This window comes from Miniopterus schreibersii (assembly GCF_964146895.1).
Source record: "Miniopterus schreibersii genome assembly, chromosome: 9".
Classification (NCBI taxonomy): domain Eukaryota; kingdom Metazoa; phylum Chordata; class Mammalia; order Chiroptera; family Miniopteridae; genus Miniopterus; species Miniopterus schreibersii.
In genome coordinates this window covers 29,802,083-29,820,075 of record NC_138118.1, presented here as the reverse complement: position 1 = coordinate 29,820,075, position 17,993 = coordinate 29,802,083, and the positions used below count along the sequence as shown (strand labels likewise).

Sequence of the window (17,993 nt, the reverse complement as noted above, 5' to 3'; positions counted from 1 at the left end):
TCAAAGCGTGGTAGCAATCACCAAGATGTTTGTTAAAATGTGTATTCCTGGGCCTTACCCCAGACCTTTTAAATCAGAATCTGCAATTATAACAGCTTACCCAGAAATTTCTTTACATGCTAAAATTTGAGAACAAAGATTATGTGATGCAACATCAGCTTTAAAAAAATAAATAAAAGCATGAACTTTTGTAAATAATTTTAGCTTCTCGGGCTTCATTTCCCTTCTCTACACATGATTTTTTAATGGTCACATCATGTTCTCCTCAATATCATATGGGGGTTTTGCAGTTTGTGTTCCAGAAGGAAGTAAGGCAGGGCTAACTGCTTCTTCAGAATGAAGAATGAAAAGTCCTTAGGAATGTACCCATATTGGTTTGGTCTTCTGGCGCACACAGTTCCTGCTTCTCAGTAACTGGCTCCAAACAATACAGCAACTACTCTGAGCCACTGGTTTTAAGAAATAATCAAAATGTTTTCCCGGAATCAGTTCTTTTTTTTAAATTTCCTCTGTCAGAGCCAGAAGCGTTTAATCTGTTTTTTAGAGATGAGTTGGGGAAGGTGAAGTAGTTTGAATTTGCAAAGCCAGCACCTACACTCTGGTATATCTCCTGGCCACGTTGTCCCTGGAACAATTTACATCAGATGTGATGAATGGCCTCCAAACAGCCAAACAAACCTACAAAAGAAACAGTGTAGCAAAAGTCCAATCAGACCTTTGATTTTGTTCTTGTTTTATATCATGTCAAGAGTGTTCATACTTCGTGACACTAGCTGAACATTTAAAAAAAATTTTCACCTTTAAAATGTAGGTCAGTATTCCATTTAGATATTTTACCCCAACTATTGTGACCCTAAAGTTTTAAACATCTTAAAGAAAAAATTGAAAGTACTTTCAGCCAACCTCAATGAACTATAATTTAAAACATTTTCATTTGTCAGGAAAGAGAAATATGTAATATCTACTTTCTATGAAAAATATACCTTCATCATCTTTGAAAAAATTATATCTTTCTTAGAAGCCATTTTACCTTGTCACTGAATGCAAATATACTCATATTAACTTTTTGCTTTGCTACACCAGGTTACTAAAGAAAAACAAATACTGTTGATTCACATCAGAGAGGTTCTGATTGATACCACAAAGTATAATGACAGATCAAAAGCCATTTGAATGCAAATACAATGTCTTGAGAATTTTTCACATCCTTTATAATTGTTTTACACATAGTAGGACTTTAAAGAATTTTTATTTAAAAAAATTGAATGTTGTTCTGAAGCAATAATGATAGCTAATAAATATTAAGTCTATAACTAGTTAACAGTAAGTTTTTGGGAAGCGGTACTATTTTTTGTATTTTACAAATCAGTGAGTTTAATAACCATATGATAGTGTTACTTATTACACCCTTTCTAGAAAGAGACAGGCCAAGATAAGCAAAGTATCTTGCTCAGGATCACACTGCTAGTAAGTGTTGAGTCAGGATCTAAACCCGACAAGCTGTTTCCAGAGCTAGTATTCTTATTTTCAACACTCAGTGAATTACTCTTTATTGTTTTAAGAAAAAATTACAATGATCATATTTAAAGAATAGATTCCTTCTGAAGCTAATGTTGAAAGCCCATTCCAATACATTGTCTTGGCCTTTGCACTGTTAAAAGGATCTTTGGTGCTTATTTGAAACAGATGTAAAACACTTAAAATGTCCATTCATATTGTGTTTCCTTGTGATTTTTTTGGAACATATCAGGTTGTCTCCAGGAGACCCATTTCTAAATGACTGATTTTATTTGCCTTCTTAGTCCTTTAGAGACTTGCAACTTCATGGATCTGTTAAGCATGGTTGGTCAGAGGTTTATCAGTATCTCTTGCCAACCCTCTGTCTTTTTCTGTTGTAGAAAGCTTTGAGACAGCTAGGAGAAGAAGCTGGGTGGGTTTTCCAAAGCAATTTCTTCAACCAAGCCTTTTGGCAAGACATGATGACTGATTAATGGTAGTACAAAATTTATTCTCACATGCTTCTAACTCTAGGAGTTATTAGTTGAGAGTTAGGTAAAAGCCTTTGCCTTTCAAATGGTTTTGCTTCTCAGTTTTAATCTTCAATTTAAGATTAAGTTGACTTTTTCTTTTCACAAATTTTGCTTTTTAACTCTTTATGTTTATTGCTCATTCAGCTCTTTCTATTGTTTAAACTATATGTATTTTATGATTTTTGCATGCAAAGTGACAGGAGCAAAAAAATGTCACTGTGAGTTCTCAATGTGGGGCAATCTCTCTCTCTTGTCCCTAAGGATAGGTTAATGACAATATCATTTTAATATGCTTTATTGTTCTCTGTGGCAATAAGAAAGATTTGCCACTGTCAGACAATGAGTGTTTTTAGTTAAACAAAGTTTCTGGCTAATAAAAATATGATGTCATAGATTTTATGGAATTAAAAAAAGTGAAAATATACTTTGCACCAATCAAAACATAATATCTTTTTCGATTGTTCAGAAAGTCCTTCAGAATCTTGCTTTATGTCAAAAGTTATCTCAGTGTTTATCAGTTAAAATCATATTTGGGCAATGTTTGAAAAATAAAGAAGATATATTTGGATTATACATAGATTTACTGAAATCATGCTTCTGAGGATTTGGGGCTAAGAATGGAGAACATTGCCTCTCACAGTGAAGCTGCAGGCTACTTCCATCCCAAAGCTCTGACCTGTAGAAGAAATGTAGTCAAAATCCTCTTCTTTCAATGAAATCCTTCTGATATTTTGGTGCCTGTATCCCTTCACCAGTAACTACACCATTTTATTCCATAGCATCTTTTGTATATTTTTATCACTGTACTTGTACATTGTCTGGAAATTTCCTGTTTGTGTATTACTCAGATACTAATCTTTACTCCTCTCTATCTTTCCTTCTGACAGTGTGATTGGAATGACAAATATTCAGCACATTGATATGTTTTATCTGTTTTGGAGACACAAATTACAATATTTTACTTATTGGGGGTGCTCTTGAAAGAGACAAAGGCAATGTTGCTTATTTATGAAGTTTAATTTTCAGTATTAAATATAAATCATGTCATGGCACCTTGGAGTTCTTGTGGTATTCACTTATTTTGGGTTTTATGTAGATAAGTGTTGATCTGAGGATTTTTTGTTATTCTGGATCATTACTATGGTATGAAGTAGCATTTCATATTTTTTAAGGATACCTATGATCTTGTTAAATAGCAGTCCATAAACCATGTAACTTGTTTAGATTTTAAGCAAAGTTACAGCTGCCCAGCTGTAAAGCAGTCAGTTTCTCTTATTATGACTAGTTCTTTAGGTTGTACTGTTTTAAAATTGCCTGCAATTAGCATTTTTCAACCTTATTTTTAGGTTTAAATTGCAATGTGAGAGAGTACTCTCCTCTTAGCTAATTAGTGCTATCAAGGAACAGTAGGTTACCTCATTAGTACCATGTGCATTTAATTAAAGAAGAGAAAATTGGAGTTAACCTCATAGTTAATATTTTCACAGAGTGCTACAATGCCAACACCTTCAATTGGAGTCACACCCCTGTGTATCTAATTATGCACTGGTGCCAAATAAGGTTAGCAAGGGTACTACAGGCTGTTGACAAAATAATTTAGATGAAAATGTATTTGTTGAATTCTGATAGTAAAATATAATTTGAACAATTTTTTCCCTAGTCTTCATCTGCCAGCATTAGGTTATATACTTCTTCATAGAAAACTGAAGGAAAGGAATATTTTGGAAGTCATTTTTCCTGTTTGAATTAATGTTCTTATCTTGAAGAAAATGGCATATAGTCATGTAAAACTTGTATAATCTGTTTCTTAAGCAAAGTCCCTGAACTTCAGAGATCTATTTGAAAAGAATTATTTATCTGATGTAATATTTACATGCATCAAACCACTATAAATACTCCCTGACACCACTATTACATCCTTCCTTGCTTTTCTTCTTTTATGATATAATTTCCCTTGTGTATCTTATGAATGAAGACCATCCTTTCATATCAGACATGACATCTAAGGATGTGTTGTCGCATGGTCTATTCAAATGCCGTGTAATCATTTTGCCCTTCAGAAAAAAATCTTTCAAATGTCTAATATTACTTAGGTAAAAAAAAAAAAAAAGACATTCTGTGTCATTTATCAATAAATAATCACTTTGCTTTTAATTATAAAAATGCGACCTATACATTTGAATGTATAGAGTCATTTTCAATACAAATGACACAATTCAACAGATTATAACAGAGAATATAGAGTTTGGCTTCATAATCTGAAATATATATTTAATGGCATATATATATTTAATGGTGTTATAGTAAAGCATGATCAAGGCAGATTACTTAAAGAGAGTCTTGTGATTGTTCTCACTTTTTATAACAAGACAAGATTTATGTTCATTTGTATTAGTTATAATTGACTAGAAGTCATTTTTTTTTTCCAAAAAAAGATAATGTTTTAAGGACAAATGGCATCCCATCATCTAAAATCATAGTACCATTTAAATCTATAGGTGTATTTATTAACATTGGCCATACTTTTACCTTAGCAATGGGAAGTGAGGTTCCTAAGTCAGAACATGGTAAATAATAAATTTTTGGTTAATAGTTAATTCATTCTGTTCAAATATTCAAATTCCCGTCTGCCAAATTATTTGTTTTTAAAATCTCTAATGTTATTAACTGTGAGAAAAAGATGCAATGTCTTATTTATGTTGACCTACCACTATAATAATCCAAAAAATATTTTTAAAGAATAACATACATGCTCGCTTTGGCAGCACATATACTAAAATTGGAAAAATACAGAGAAGATTAGCATGGCCCCTGCACAAGGATGACCTGCAAATTGGTGAAACATTCCATATTTTTAAAGCGTACAAAGAACTCATACAACTCAAAAAGAGGAAGATAAACAATCCAATTTAAAAATGAGCAAAGGACCTGAATAGACACTTCTCCAAAGAGGACATGCAGATGGCCAAGAGACAGGAAAAATCCTCAACATCGCTGATCATCAGAGAGATGCAAAGTAAAACCACAGTGAAGTATCACTTCACACCTATCAGAATGGCTACCATCAATGAATCAATAAATGACATGTGCTGGTGAGGAAGTGGAGAAAGGGGAACCCTAGTACACTGCTGTTGGGAATGCAGACTGGTGCAGTCACTATGGAAAACAGTATGGAGGTTCCTCAAAAAATTAAAAATGGAACTCCTTTTGACCCAGTGATCCCGCTTCTAGGAATGTGTCCTAAGAATCTTGAAACACTAGCCAGAAAGAATATATGCACCCCTATGTTCATAGCAGCACAATTTGCAATAGCTAAGATCTGGAAACAGCCCCAGTGCCCATCAGTAGATGAGTGGATAAAAAAGCTGTGGGACATATACACCATGGAATACTACGCAGCTGTAAAGAAGAAGGATCTCTTACCCTTTGGGACAGTATGAATGGACCTGGAGAATATTATGCTAAGCGAAACAATCCAAGCAGAGAAAAGCAAACATCACATGATTTCACTTATATGTGGAATCTGGAGAACTTAATAAACTGATGAACAGAATAGATTCAGTGACATGGAAACATGGATCAGACTGAGGAATCTCATAGTGAAGGGAAGAGATTAACCAATGAATTTATATGCATATATGCATAACCCAAAGACACAATCAATGGTGTGGTGAGAGACTGGGGAGGGGGGTGGAAGGGGTGGAAGTGGCCAGTGAAGAGATAAAGGGACATCTGTAATATTTTGAACAATAAAAAAAAAAATAATGTACATTATTACTATTAACCTTAAGATTGGAAAAAGAAAAAGAGTCAACTTCTAATCCTCTTTGTTTAACATAGGAAATGTTTCCAGAAACAAAATTATGTGTCTGTGGTCACTCTTCTGTGTGACGGGCAACCTCCCAGCACATTTGCAGTTGGTTATACTGGGCAATTAGAAATTCAGCTTCTAAGCACAAGGCTACAGACCCAATGTCACTAAATAGATTATAATCTTTTATTAGCCACTCCATTCCATTGATGCAGATAATCAAGAGGTAACTAATGTTAAGATACAGATGTAATTAGTTGGTTTTCTGTTACTTCTTGTCTTCTCACTTCAGTTATATTTCATCAGATATACAGTTCACAATTTCTGTGACTTGATGGCATTTAATTTTTTCTTAAATATATAAAAGTATGTGGCCATATTACCACTACAATTTTTTTGAACTTTTAGGAATAATTTGATGAGATAGCATTGATATGCCCAAAATAAATGGATAGGGATTATAGATGCACATGATACATATTTTGGGGAAAAGTTGCTGTTCCATGTTCTGCAAGTTATCATATAAATATGCTATAAGTATGTTTTTTTACATATTCTGTCACTAGCGTGTAATGTTTCCCTTTAGACTATAACAGTCAATGAAAATTACTTTCGTGACCCAACTGGCATACCAGTTAGCCTTGGAAATGAATAGCAATGCTGAAATAGCCATTCAAGAATTTTAATATAGAGCACCTTCACATTTGTATGTAGCATGAATACTATCTGTATTCTTAAGGAATCTTTAAATATGTACGTCATGTGCATATTTTCATATATAAAATTTTTGTTTGTTTCCTCAAGAATTGATGTACTTATTTTGTTTCCTTGGACTAGAGTATTCTTAAATTGAATCACACCAAATTTATGTGTTTTTACTACCCTATACATAATATTTTCTAATTTATAATTGATAGAACAGAGCACAATTAAGACTTTAAAGCAAATAATTTGTGTCTTTCTGAATGAAGAATGAATAATTTCATATCTTAATTTTAAAAGATTTTTCTCAAATATAGTGTCAAGTTAATATGGAATGCTATTCTTTGTGAAAATATATATAAACATGAAACATTTAAAAAATGTTAGATGCAAAATAAAGGTAGAAATGGGAACAACAATAACATGTATTACTTTATATAAATAGTGAATACAGAATATTGGTAATAAATTTATCTAGTTTGGGGTTTCATTCATTTTAATTTTAAAGTATTTACTTTTCCTGAGATTTCTTTGCAATAACATTTAAAAAATAGAAAAATTAAAAAGTAGTGGTAAGTTTTGCTGAAATGATATAAATTTGTGTGAAAGACTAAAACAACTTTAATTTCTAAGTATTCTATATATATATATTTTGAAGAAAGCTAAATTTAAATTAAACTTCAGAAATAACTGTATACTTTAACTTAATAAAGAAAATTCATCCCCAAATATACCTTAAAAATAGTGCATTAAAGATGAAACAGGCAGTATTCCTAATTGGTGACACTTTTTCCTCAAATAACCCAATGGAAATTTATTTATTTATTTATTAGATTGAAGAGTGAGCTGGCTTAACTACAAATAGTGCTTGTTCTTTATCTAAAACTACTGCTATCATTTAAAAAAATCCATTCTCTATTCTTTTGATGTGAAATCTGCAGTATCAGATCTTTATGTTTTCACTGACAAATCTTCAGAATGAAAAGGAATCAAGGAGAAATTAAGTGACTCACCAGAGACCATGTAATTTTTAATGGTATGGGTGAAGTTTGTGGTTACCAGTATTGGTCTTTCCAAAGGTACACCAAATTGTTCATGGCTTCCTTGAGTGTTGTATTGAATAGGGGTCTGAGGTTGCCCATGTGTATGAGGCTGCAATTGGTCCCTAAGACAGAAAGAGTAGCAGGATGAATTAGTGAGGTCTGCTATGGTTACTGGGGAGAAGGGGCATGCAGTGTATGGATCAGGTGTTTGCCATTCTTGCAGTGCACTCAGATTGCCACTTACTTAGTCACTGAATGGTTTTGCTAATGATGCTTTTTGCCTTCACAACACAAAGGGAACATTACATATATGTGCTTATTTTTCTTTATTGACTACCTTAGATATAAACTTTCTGCAAGTTAAAATGGATACATAATGTGATAGCCTAGATCTGGGAACAGCCCAAGTGCTCATCAGTAGATGAATGGATGAAAAAGCTATGGTGCATTTACACAGTGGAATACTATACAGCCACAAAAAGGGAAATCTTACCTTTCCAACAGCATGGATGGGCCTGGAGATTATTATGCTAAGTTAAATAAACCAGTCAGAGAAAGACAAATACCATCTGATCTCACTTATATGTAGAATCTAATGAACAAAATAGAAACAGAAGCATGGATACATGAAACAGACTGATGGCTATCAGAGGGGAGGGGAGATGAGTGACTGGATAAAAGAAGGTGAAGGGATTAGACAAAGAACATATGGACATAACCCATAGACATAGACAACAATGTGCCAATGGCGGGGGGGGAGGAGATCGGGGGGCTTGGTGCGGCAGGCAAAGGGGGAGAAAATGGGGACAACTATAATAGTGTCAACAATAAAAATAAAGTTAAAAAAGATCAAAACTAAAACAATACTATCTGTTATTCATAGTTGATAATTTCTGTGTGAAAGGCATGGCTCTCAGTATTTATTAAATTTTATAGGCACCAATATGCCTATGTTGGAGTGGCACCTTACTAAATCCATGAGATTGCTAGTGGCCTAAAAGGAAGAAAGGTATAGAAAGAATAAAGATACTTAAAGCCAGCCATTTTCTTTTATAATCTATATAAGTGACATTTATAGTTAATTATGAATCCTTGTAATAATTCAAAAATTTTAAGAGATCATACATAAAGCCCCATCAATGGATTAATTTAATATCACACATATTACTTCTGCGGTTGATCAATTTTCACAAATAAAAAGCCAAAATTTTGAGGCACGTGTTCCAAGTTTGCCGGTTAATTTAATTTTTACTTTCCCCTTGACTTAAAAAATAAAAATTCTATAAGTTTATTAATAAGCTTAAAGCGTCATTACAGGATAAAAAGTAACTTACAATTATCAAATGTAGGTTAAAGTCCTATTGCCTTAAAGAAGCACATAATCTTACATATTTGATACTTAGCAGTTGACAAGCTTTCCATCATGCCATCCTCTTTCAGGTGCTTTTTCTATCAGATTCCTAACAAAAAATGCAATATAAATATATTTCAGAGGAATATTTTCTGGCATTTTGTTATGTAAGTAGCCATCAGACGTTAGCCATCACCTGCGTATTGTGCCTCCTTATTATCAGGTTGTTGAACAGTAGTGACACTTTTGTGTACCCAGTAATAGACTACATTTACTGTGTCTCTACTAGTTTATTGCAATAGTGGGTAGTAGTAATTGTACTCACATATCATCTCTACCTGAAAATTGTAATCTTCTACTTGCTATATTTAAAAGAAATGTTTGTCTCCACAGGTTGTATGTTTAAAATTCTAAGAGCAATAATGTAATATCCTTATTATAACTTTGACTTTTATAGAAAATAACACTAAGTTATGGCTTTAAAGGACAAGAGTATGAGAGCAAGAAAGCTTCATTGTGAGAGATTACTTTTTAATACTTGCTTTTCACTCAATATTTTCAAATGATGTATATTTAATTCTAATCTGGAAAAATCTTCACTTATTTTACTTTTCTTTCAAACTTTATTAGTAGGATAGATGCTTTTGTTTTTTCCTGATATAGAAAACAAATTCACAAATGGATAACTCTGTCAAGGTCTTAAATTTCAGTCTTTGGCTTCTCAGCCACATAATCATAACCCAAATTCACTCCTCATTAACTAGATCTTGTTGAAACCTTATCTGCCTGAATGGACTTATTAACACCTACCTGCAGATAATCTATTGTTAGTCTTGTTTATAGGTTTTTACATGTAAGTGAATACTGTTTTACATAGGACTCTGCCTGTTAGCTCTAAGTGTTAAGGCAATTATATTGAATGCTTAGAGTCTTTGTCATTTGGGTCTTATTTTCAAAACTTTTAGCATCGGGTCAAATGAATATTGGATGAACAAAATGTGTTGGACCCATAAACTAAAAATGAGATTTGGCTGTTCTTGGACCAGTTGGTTTATATGCCATTTATATCAAATTAAATTATATTTACCACATTGGATCTTTTCCCCTACAGATCTCTATTCTGTTATGATTTCCTCCTGAATGTTTCATTTTTATGGCAATTGTGGATCAGAAGAAATAAGAAAAAAGCAAGAGTGATTATTTTAAAGAATGTCTTATTTTCTCTTTCAGATTCATCTCTTTTTTTAGGCTTTATAAATTGGACCCAGCACCAAATAATCTATCCCATGAGCACTGGAATCAGCTTTCTAGATTGAATATTGGGCAAATTACTTGATCTTTTTTAGACTCATGCTCTCAATCTGTAAAATGAGGACAATAGTACTTACACGAAAGGGTAGTAACGGGGCTAAATCTGATAACCACAAAAAGAACTTACCATGATGACTAATACATAGGAAATGTGAAATAGTTCTCTGAGTCAGTGTTAGAGTAGCATCAATATAATCTTTCTTGGACCAAAGAGACAATTCTATTTGACATAAATTTAAATATATATTGAGTATTAAAACTGAATAAGAGACATTGGGCATTGTACCTCGGGTTATTACTAAGACAGATGGAAATGTTCCTCACTGTAAGGAAAGTCTTTATGTTCATTATTTCCATTGATCACTGACTTTATTACTCACAAAAATCAATGTTATCCAAATGTTTTCTGATTTGTAAGCAGAAGATAGCAAAGTAGAAGAGAAAGACCTCTGCTTCAGCAGACCTAAATGATGTCTTTCTGGAAGCCATGGAAAATTGTGGCTAAAAAATGAGGAAAAGTGACTGTACCCTCACTTGCCTGTACCATTAGAGCACATGAAGGTATGAATTAGAAAATACAAGTAGCAGTACAGTACTACACTACTTTCAATGTTTTCTTTTTTCTCTATTATAAATTAATTGGCTGAGAGTAAGCAAAAGTTCAAGATAAATTACTACTTATTAGTAGTATTGATAATTGTAACTAACATGCTGGAGACAATTAACCAGGGGTGATGATGTGATAATTTTTTGGAATACTTCCTATAAAACCTATATTGTGAGATTTGATGCTTTTGTATTAAAGTTTTGTTATTATAAATTTGAACTTATTATGAAGCAGTACAAGTTAGATTTGTTAATTCATCATGTTCATTTTGAGTAGTTTTTATTCACTACTGCAATAGTATTGATACTATATTAGCTTCCTTGGTATGAAATGCAGCTTAGGATAATCAAATACTTCAAATACTTATCTTACAGTTCATTTTGCTATGCCATAAAGCTGTAATATAGTGACCATGTTTAGGGCTACTTTGAAAAAACTTTCAGATTCTTCATTGAAGATAGAATAAGGGTTTCCATTTTTAAAACCTTGACTGACATTTGTATGCAACTGCTTGATTAATCTTTTTCTTTCCTAGTGTAGTTCAAGATATTAATAATTCTATTTATACACCTCACTTGGCTGAGATGTAGCTCCCTGAGCTCAGTTTATTCTATACACCTCCCTCTCCTGAGTAATTGCCTCTCACCTTTTTTTGTTTGTTTTAATCCTCACTGGAGGAGTGAAGGTCTTTTTTTATTTACTTTTAGAGACAGTGGAAGGGAAGGGGTGGGGGAAGAGAGAGAGAGAAGGAAGAGAGAGAGAGAGAAACATCAATGCGAGAGAGACACACCGATTGGTTGCCTCCCACATGTGCTCCAGCCAGCATGGCCCGACCAGGGGTGGAGATCTAACCTGCAACCCAGGTACCTGCCTCTGACAGGAAATCGAACACACTACCCTCTGGTGCACAGGCCTATGCTTTAACCACAGAACATGCTGACCAGGGTTCACATTGCAATTTTAGAGATAACCATGAATTCTCTTGATGTTGGTTCCAGGAAGGACAAGTGTCAGAGCCTTTTCAATGAAGACTTTTCTTTGAAATGTATAATAAATAATTTATTCCCCTTGACCATTCACCAAAGCATTAGTATGGCCAAAATCAGGAGCTGAGGACAGGATTATTCATTTAGTTACCTGGTTTTGTTGTTCTTAATATACTTTTCACCAAATAAATTGATACATATAATAGAATATGCATGTGAAAATAATGTGAATTTATGGTGCCCATTCAGACAAACTGTATTTTTTTTTCACATTACAATTTTTTTGAAATAGCTGTTAGTTATAGTGTTTATAAATGTCAAATGTAATCTGCATTAATTTTTAACAATTTACTCTATAGTCATTGAATATTTCCAAACATCACTTATAGAAAGTATATTCCACATTTATTATTTGTATTTCTGGTTCTTGTATATTTCTACATCATCTTATTTTAACATGATAGTAAGAGAAAGGGACAAAAACCAAGTCATCCTAGTTTGTAAACCTTTGCGGCTCATGAGTAGACATGTGCACACACATAAACATATATACAAATATGTATTTAATTTATCAATTATGTAAAAGAATGTGCACGTATTTTTATTAAATTTTATCTGCAAATCATAGTTTTGAAGTTAAACGTTTAATCTGTAATTTTCAGTAAGCAAAATAATTATTTATTTTGCAGAGAAATAACAAATTATGGAATCAAATATTTATTTAAGTGCCATCCATACAACAATACATTTACTTTAAAATATTTTAAAATTTCTGAATTTTTCATATAATTTTAATATGTACATAGGACATTCCATTAAGCAGCACATAATTCCCATTGGCATTAAAACTTAAACCTGAAACTGCATGCTGCATTTTAAATCTTGATCCAGTGGAGTTTTGGAGGCTTACCGTTAACAATGTTCTGTCATGCTTCAATCACATAATGCATCATACACCTTAGATGAAATTGCGTTTGTTTACTTTCAATCTATCATGTTCCTTATTATAATAATAAATTTGGTGCAAACAGATTCACACTAATGATAAAATGAAGAATACAATCTTATATGAAGTTAGGTATTTCAAGTTGTATCATTTGTCATATTTAACATTAAGGAACAGCATGAAATTCTCATGAAATCATATTCCTAAGCTCTTTTTTCTGCAGTTATGAGTACCATTTCAGCAGAATTTTCTCCTGTTCTCTCTTAAGAGAGTGTGAGATATTTTGTAACATTGAAAAAAGTAATCTACCTTTCAAATCCAGAGTACTAGTTATAACATCGCACTCCAGATTACATAAATTGTATATTTAATATTTAAAAAATAGCAATATAATATCTTAATTTTAATTTTGAATTTTACATGTAAAATATTTATTCTGGCTTAAAACAGACTACTGTATATAGAATGAGAGTAAGAGAATTTAAGAGTGCTTACTTAAGTACTCTTAAGTCAGAGTATGTTGAGATGTTACAGTGAATAGGAGGCATCAAATAAATATCTCAAATAAATCCTCATTGTATTAGGCATAGTTCGTAGATTCACATGTGGTTGTGTAATTTTGGAGGTTGAGTGTTTATAAAATAATGCCATCAAAATTTAATAAACAAGCTCAAAGGTTCATGAATTTTATATTTCTAAAGCATCATGTATGAATACCTAATGAATATTTTTCTGATACATAGGTAATTAATAAAAAATTAAAATAAATAAAACGATATGAATAACATATGTACTATTGTTTTATCCTTAAATCCTTGTTCCCTGTAAGTGTAAGTTGCATACCTCTTATAATCTCATATTAAAGTCAGAAAATATATTTTGTGTGTTTACCTTTGTCTCTTTATATATTACCTAAGTACCTTGTTTTATTAGAAGAGTTGCAACCTGTGGATGCCTACTCAAAATAAATTTCCATCCTATATGGACTGATATGATATTTTAGGCAAAATGAGTTTTATGGTTCATCTAGTTCAACTTTTTAATTTTACAGTTGGGAAAACTAAAGAGTCTCTTTCCTAATATATTTTTATTATTTATTGAATTGAAGGGGGAGCTATTGTTGATATGATAGTTCTTTAACCTTGAGCCATGGTTCATATATATTAATTTGGTCAGGCTACGTATTTTAATGTTAATTCTATATATCTGTCAATTAAGGACAACACTCAACTTTTCCAAAAGTTGCTAATTTCATTTATCTATGAAAAGTTTTGAAAACCAGATGGATCTCATTATCACTTTTAAAATTACCATACATATTACTTGACTATTTGTAGTTTGTTCAGGACACTTTTAAGGTCTTGATCAGATATATGATATAGTTTTATTTATAAGTTGAAGTTTTAGAAAAGAAAATTTAAGGATCCTCAATGATTCCCCTAGAAACATTTTAAAGTGAACAGTGAATCCCAGACTCTTGATCTATTGCTTGCACTCTTTTATTAGAACTTCAGCTAACAAAAGACTTATTTTTTAAACGTATACAAGGCATTCCTAATTTAGTTCTTTTTTTTCTTTATCTTTTTATTGATTTCAGAGAGAGAAAGGGAGAGGGAGAAAGAGAAACATTGATGATGAGAGAGTCATTATTGATTGGCTGCCTCCTGCAGGCCCCTGACAGGCATGAGCCCTGACTGGGAATCGAACCTCAATCTCTGAGATCCTAGGTCAGTGCTCAGCTGCTGAGCCATGCCTGGCTTGGCCCTAATTTAATTCATAATGTTTAAAGGAATATGCTTAATTTTTACAAAGTTTTTATTTTTTACTTTAATTTCCCCTTCATTTAGACTACACATTCAAGCAAAATCAGTTGCTCTACAAAGAGAAACAATGAGGGTTTCCGGGCCTTTTAGGTTGTAAGTGATTATTAGTGGGTTGTCCTGATCTTAAAATACAAAGAAAAGGGGACAAGATAATACTTTAAGTCTGATATTGAAATATCAAACATCTAAATAGGTAAAGCTCAGAATGAATTCTTGAATTGACAGATGAAAATGCTGTCCATAACATACAACTTTGATCCTGTAAAATATATTCATAACACTTGTAAACTGAGGACAGAGATTAAAATTCTGTTGAGAAATTATAGTTCTAGAAAAGTCCATTTCAAGCAATCAATTTCACCATTGTTAATTATCACACACCACTTTTAATTTATATCATTATAATAAATAAGTGTTTCTAATTCTCTTTCTGATGACTTTTACACAGTCTTTAAAACCTGCCAACTAACTGTCTGCTAGTTAAAACTGCAAACCTAAGCCTTGCAATCATGTGCCCTCCACCCCAAACGGGCCTTTTTTCTTTCCTACCCTCATCCTTATTATTTTACAAAAAAAGCCATTAGGTCCTGACAGATACATCCACTTTCTGTTCCCAAATATACAATATCCTTTTTTCCCCCCTACGTTACTATCACTCTGTAGCTTCCTCCTTTTTTTCTGCTTATCAAATTTTACTGGTTATACAAAGCCCAGCTTAATTACTATCCCATATAAGTGCTTTTTCACCAATGTAGTCCACATTGATTAATCACTCTTTTGATCTCATATGTCTACGATAATCCAATGCATATTTCTGTAATTATTCTTTGACAACCCTCATACTCAGTTCCATTCAACACATATTCACTGAACATATACTATGAATAAGTCAAAGTTTAAAAAATTTTTCAGAAATACAATGAGTAATCATCTACATTTAAGAAGTATTGACTATAAAGATGAGAAATCCATAATTTAGGACTAAAAAATCAATGTAAACTGTACATAATTTTTAAATCATTATGCTGAGGAATTAGAGACAGATAGATGGAAGAGGTCTACTTGAGGTGAAGTTTTGACGAAACATAACAGTGCTGGAACTATAGGGAGCATTCTAGGTATTGGGAGCAGAATAAGCTAAATTATAGAAGAGCAAAAATGATTGGTTATTTTCAATGCATAACATAGTGTATTGTACATGGGGATTTGGAGAACATTATGGGGAAAGGTTGGCATATGCAATCTTTAAATATGGACCATGGCCAAAGTTTGAATTTTGAGTGACTCTTTTAAAGGACTTTAAATATTCTGTAAGGTTTTGAGCAATGAAGATTGCTCATAAAATCTGGATGTAACATAACCAGACAATTTTGTTAAAAGATATCCTTGGGAAGAATAAGAAGAAGTGATTGGAACTAGAAAAATATTAGAGTCTACGTGTCTAGAAGGTGTCTAAAAAAATGGTTATCTTAACTAGGGTAAGACAAGGTAAGGAAATAACAGGACAGATTTGAGGGAGAATACAATGCCTTGATCTTGAGATCCCTGTTATTTTGTGCTTGGATATTTGTATTTGGATGATTGTGAACAGGATGATATCTAGAACACAGGAAGAATATCAGGTGTGATAGAAGTCAGTAAGAAGTCGAAGGTGATAATAAGTGTTGTTTGAGAAGTATATTTACCAGTGGGGTATCCCTGTTCAGGAGACAGTTAACAATGAGTTGGAGTTGATGCACTTTTGGAAGTAATACATATGCAGGAGACTGAAATCCATAATTTTAAAGGAGATTCTAAAGGGGAAGACAAGCATAGAGAAGCTTCAAGGTGAGAGGAAAAAGAAAAAAGAACCAGTAAAAATGTGACTCTATAAGACAGTAGAGAACCAGGACCCAGCAGTCAGGGACAGCAAAAGAGATTTTTTGAAAGCTGAAAGGTATTTTAAAAGCATTATCACATACTGAAGGGTGGTTTTAAGACTGAGACATGAAGTGATGAGACATGAAGAAAGTCACCAGATTTGGCAAGAGTGTTTTCAAGTTAATATAGTCTATGGCCATGACTTGAATGGTAACTAAGAGTATATGTAGAGATGACAAGTAGTATACACGAAGTCTTTTGGGGGAAATGCTGATTAAAAAGAAGATGACTGGATGGGGGCTTGATAAGAAGGAAAATTAAGAAAGCATGTTGGGGAGACGGGATGGTGGAAATGAAAATATTAAAAATGCAAGAAGGAAAACAATAAGTTGAAACAAGGTCTGAAAGGTGATAAGGGAGAATGCTGGCATCAAGGGAAGAGTTAGAGTTAATTCCTTTTTAAAGTGAATAGAAACCAACTTTCATCTCAATTGGACAGAAATTTGAAGATGAGTAAATGATAGTATCAAGTATGTCAGCTATTATCAGGCAATATTGCAATGTGGTCATGTTGGCAGAAGCCTTTTATTATACCTATATATACCTATTGTTTTTTCTTTGAGGAAAAAGAGCATAACTAAGAAGTAAAATAACTTGTCTAGGGCCACATTTTAGTAGATGACTAAGCCGAGATCCAAAGTTAGGACTGAATTTAGTATCTCTCCTTTACTTCACAACCCTGTGGCATTTTTCTGGGTTTTTAATTACCCCACTGCAAGCATAATTTAAATTAAGCTCCCTTCACCATATTAGAAGAATGCCCAAATATTTGAGTCATTTTAGTGTCCCTGAACATCCTGAGTTCTCTCTTTTCCACCTCCTTTAAACGAGGTATTTTCAGCTCCACCAACTTCTGATAAGGACACAAAACTGATTTGACAATCACCAGGTAATATTCCAACTTATGTTCTCAAAAATTTGATTTTTTTTTTCAGTCTGACAACTTCCTATATTTTTTCTATTAGTTTACATTTTAAAATCTTCCTTTAAGAAACACTTTACTCTCATTAAAACTATTATTCTCATTATATCTTCTCTTCTGTTTGACAGTTGAAATACTTATTTGGCATTGTTGAGTCTGTTCTATTTTTCTAAAATCTCCCCCTTCTGTCAGGTGTCTTGTAATTCCTTATTTTTAACTGGCTCTCAAAAATAATCAAAATATTTACTCTGCCCTAATATGCCCAAGCCTTTCCCACCTCCATGCCTTTGCCCACTCAAGTCTCTCCCACCTTTCTTCTACCCGGAGTGGTGAGTTCTTAGAGTCCATATTATGTCCTGGATTACAAAGTTACATCTGGCTACTGTAACATCTGTATGGAATAGAAAGCTGCTAAAACTTTTTTGTTGCTAGATTATTACTTTTGAGAGAAATATTTTGTTTTTTCACGCTACCTAATGAGAAATGCTTATAAGTACTTTTAGCACAGTGACTGGCACATAGTAGGTACTTTAAAGAGTAA

The 17,993-nt window shown here is 32.7% G+C and overlaps 1 protein-coding gene across 8 annotated transcripts in view; it reads left to right on the top strand.

The window, feature by feature from the left end:
* Positions 1-17,993, top strand: part of FOXP2 (forkhead box P2) — a 664,287-nt gene that overhangs the window by 527,261 nt on the left and 119,033 nt on the right. The window lies entirely within an intron of this gene.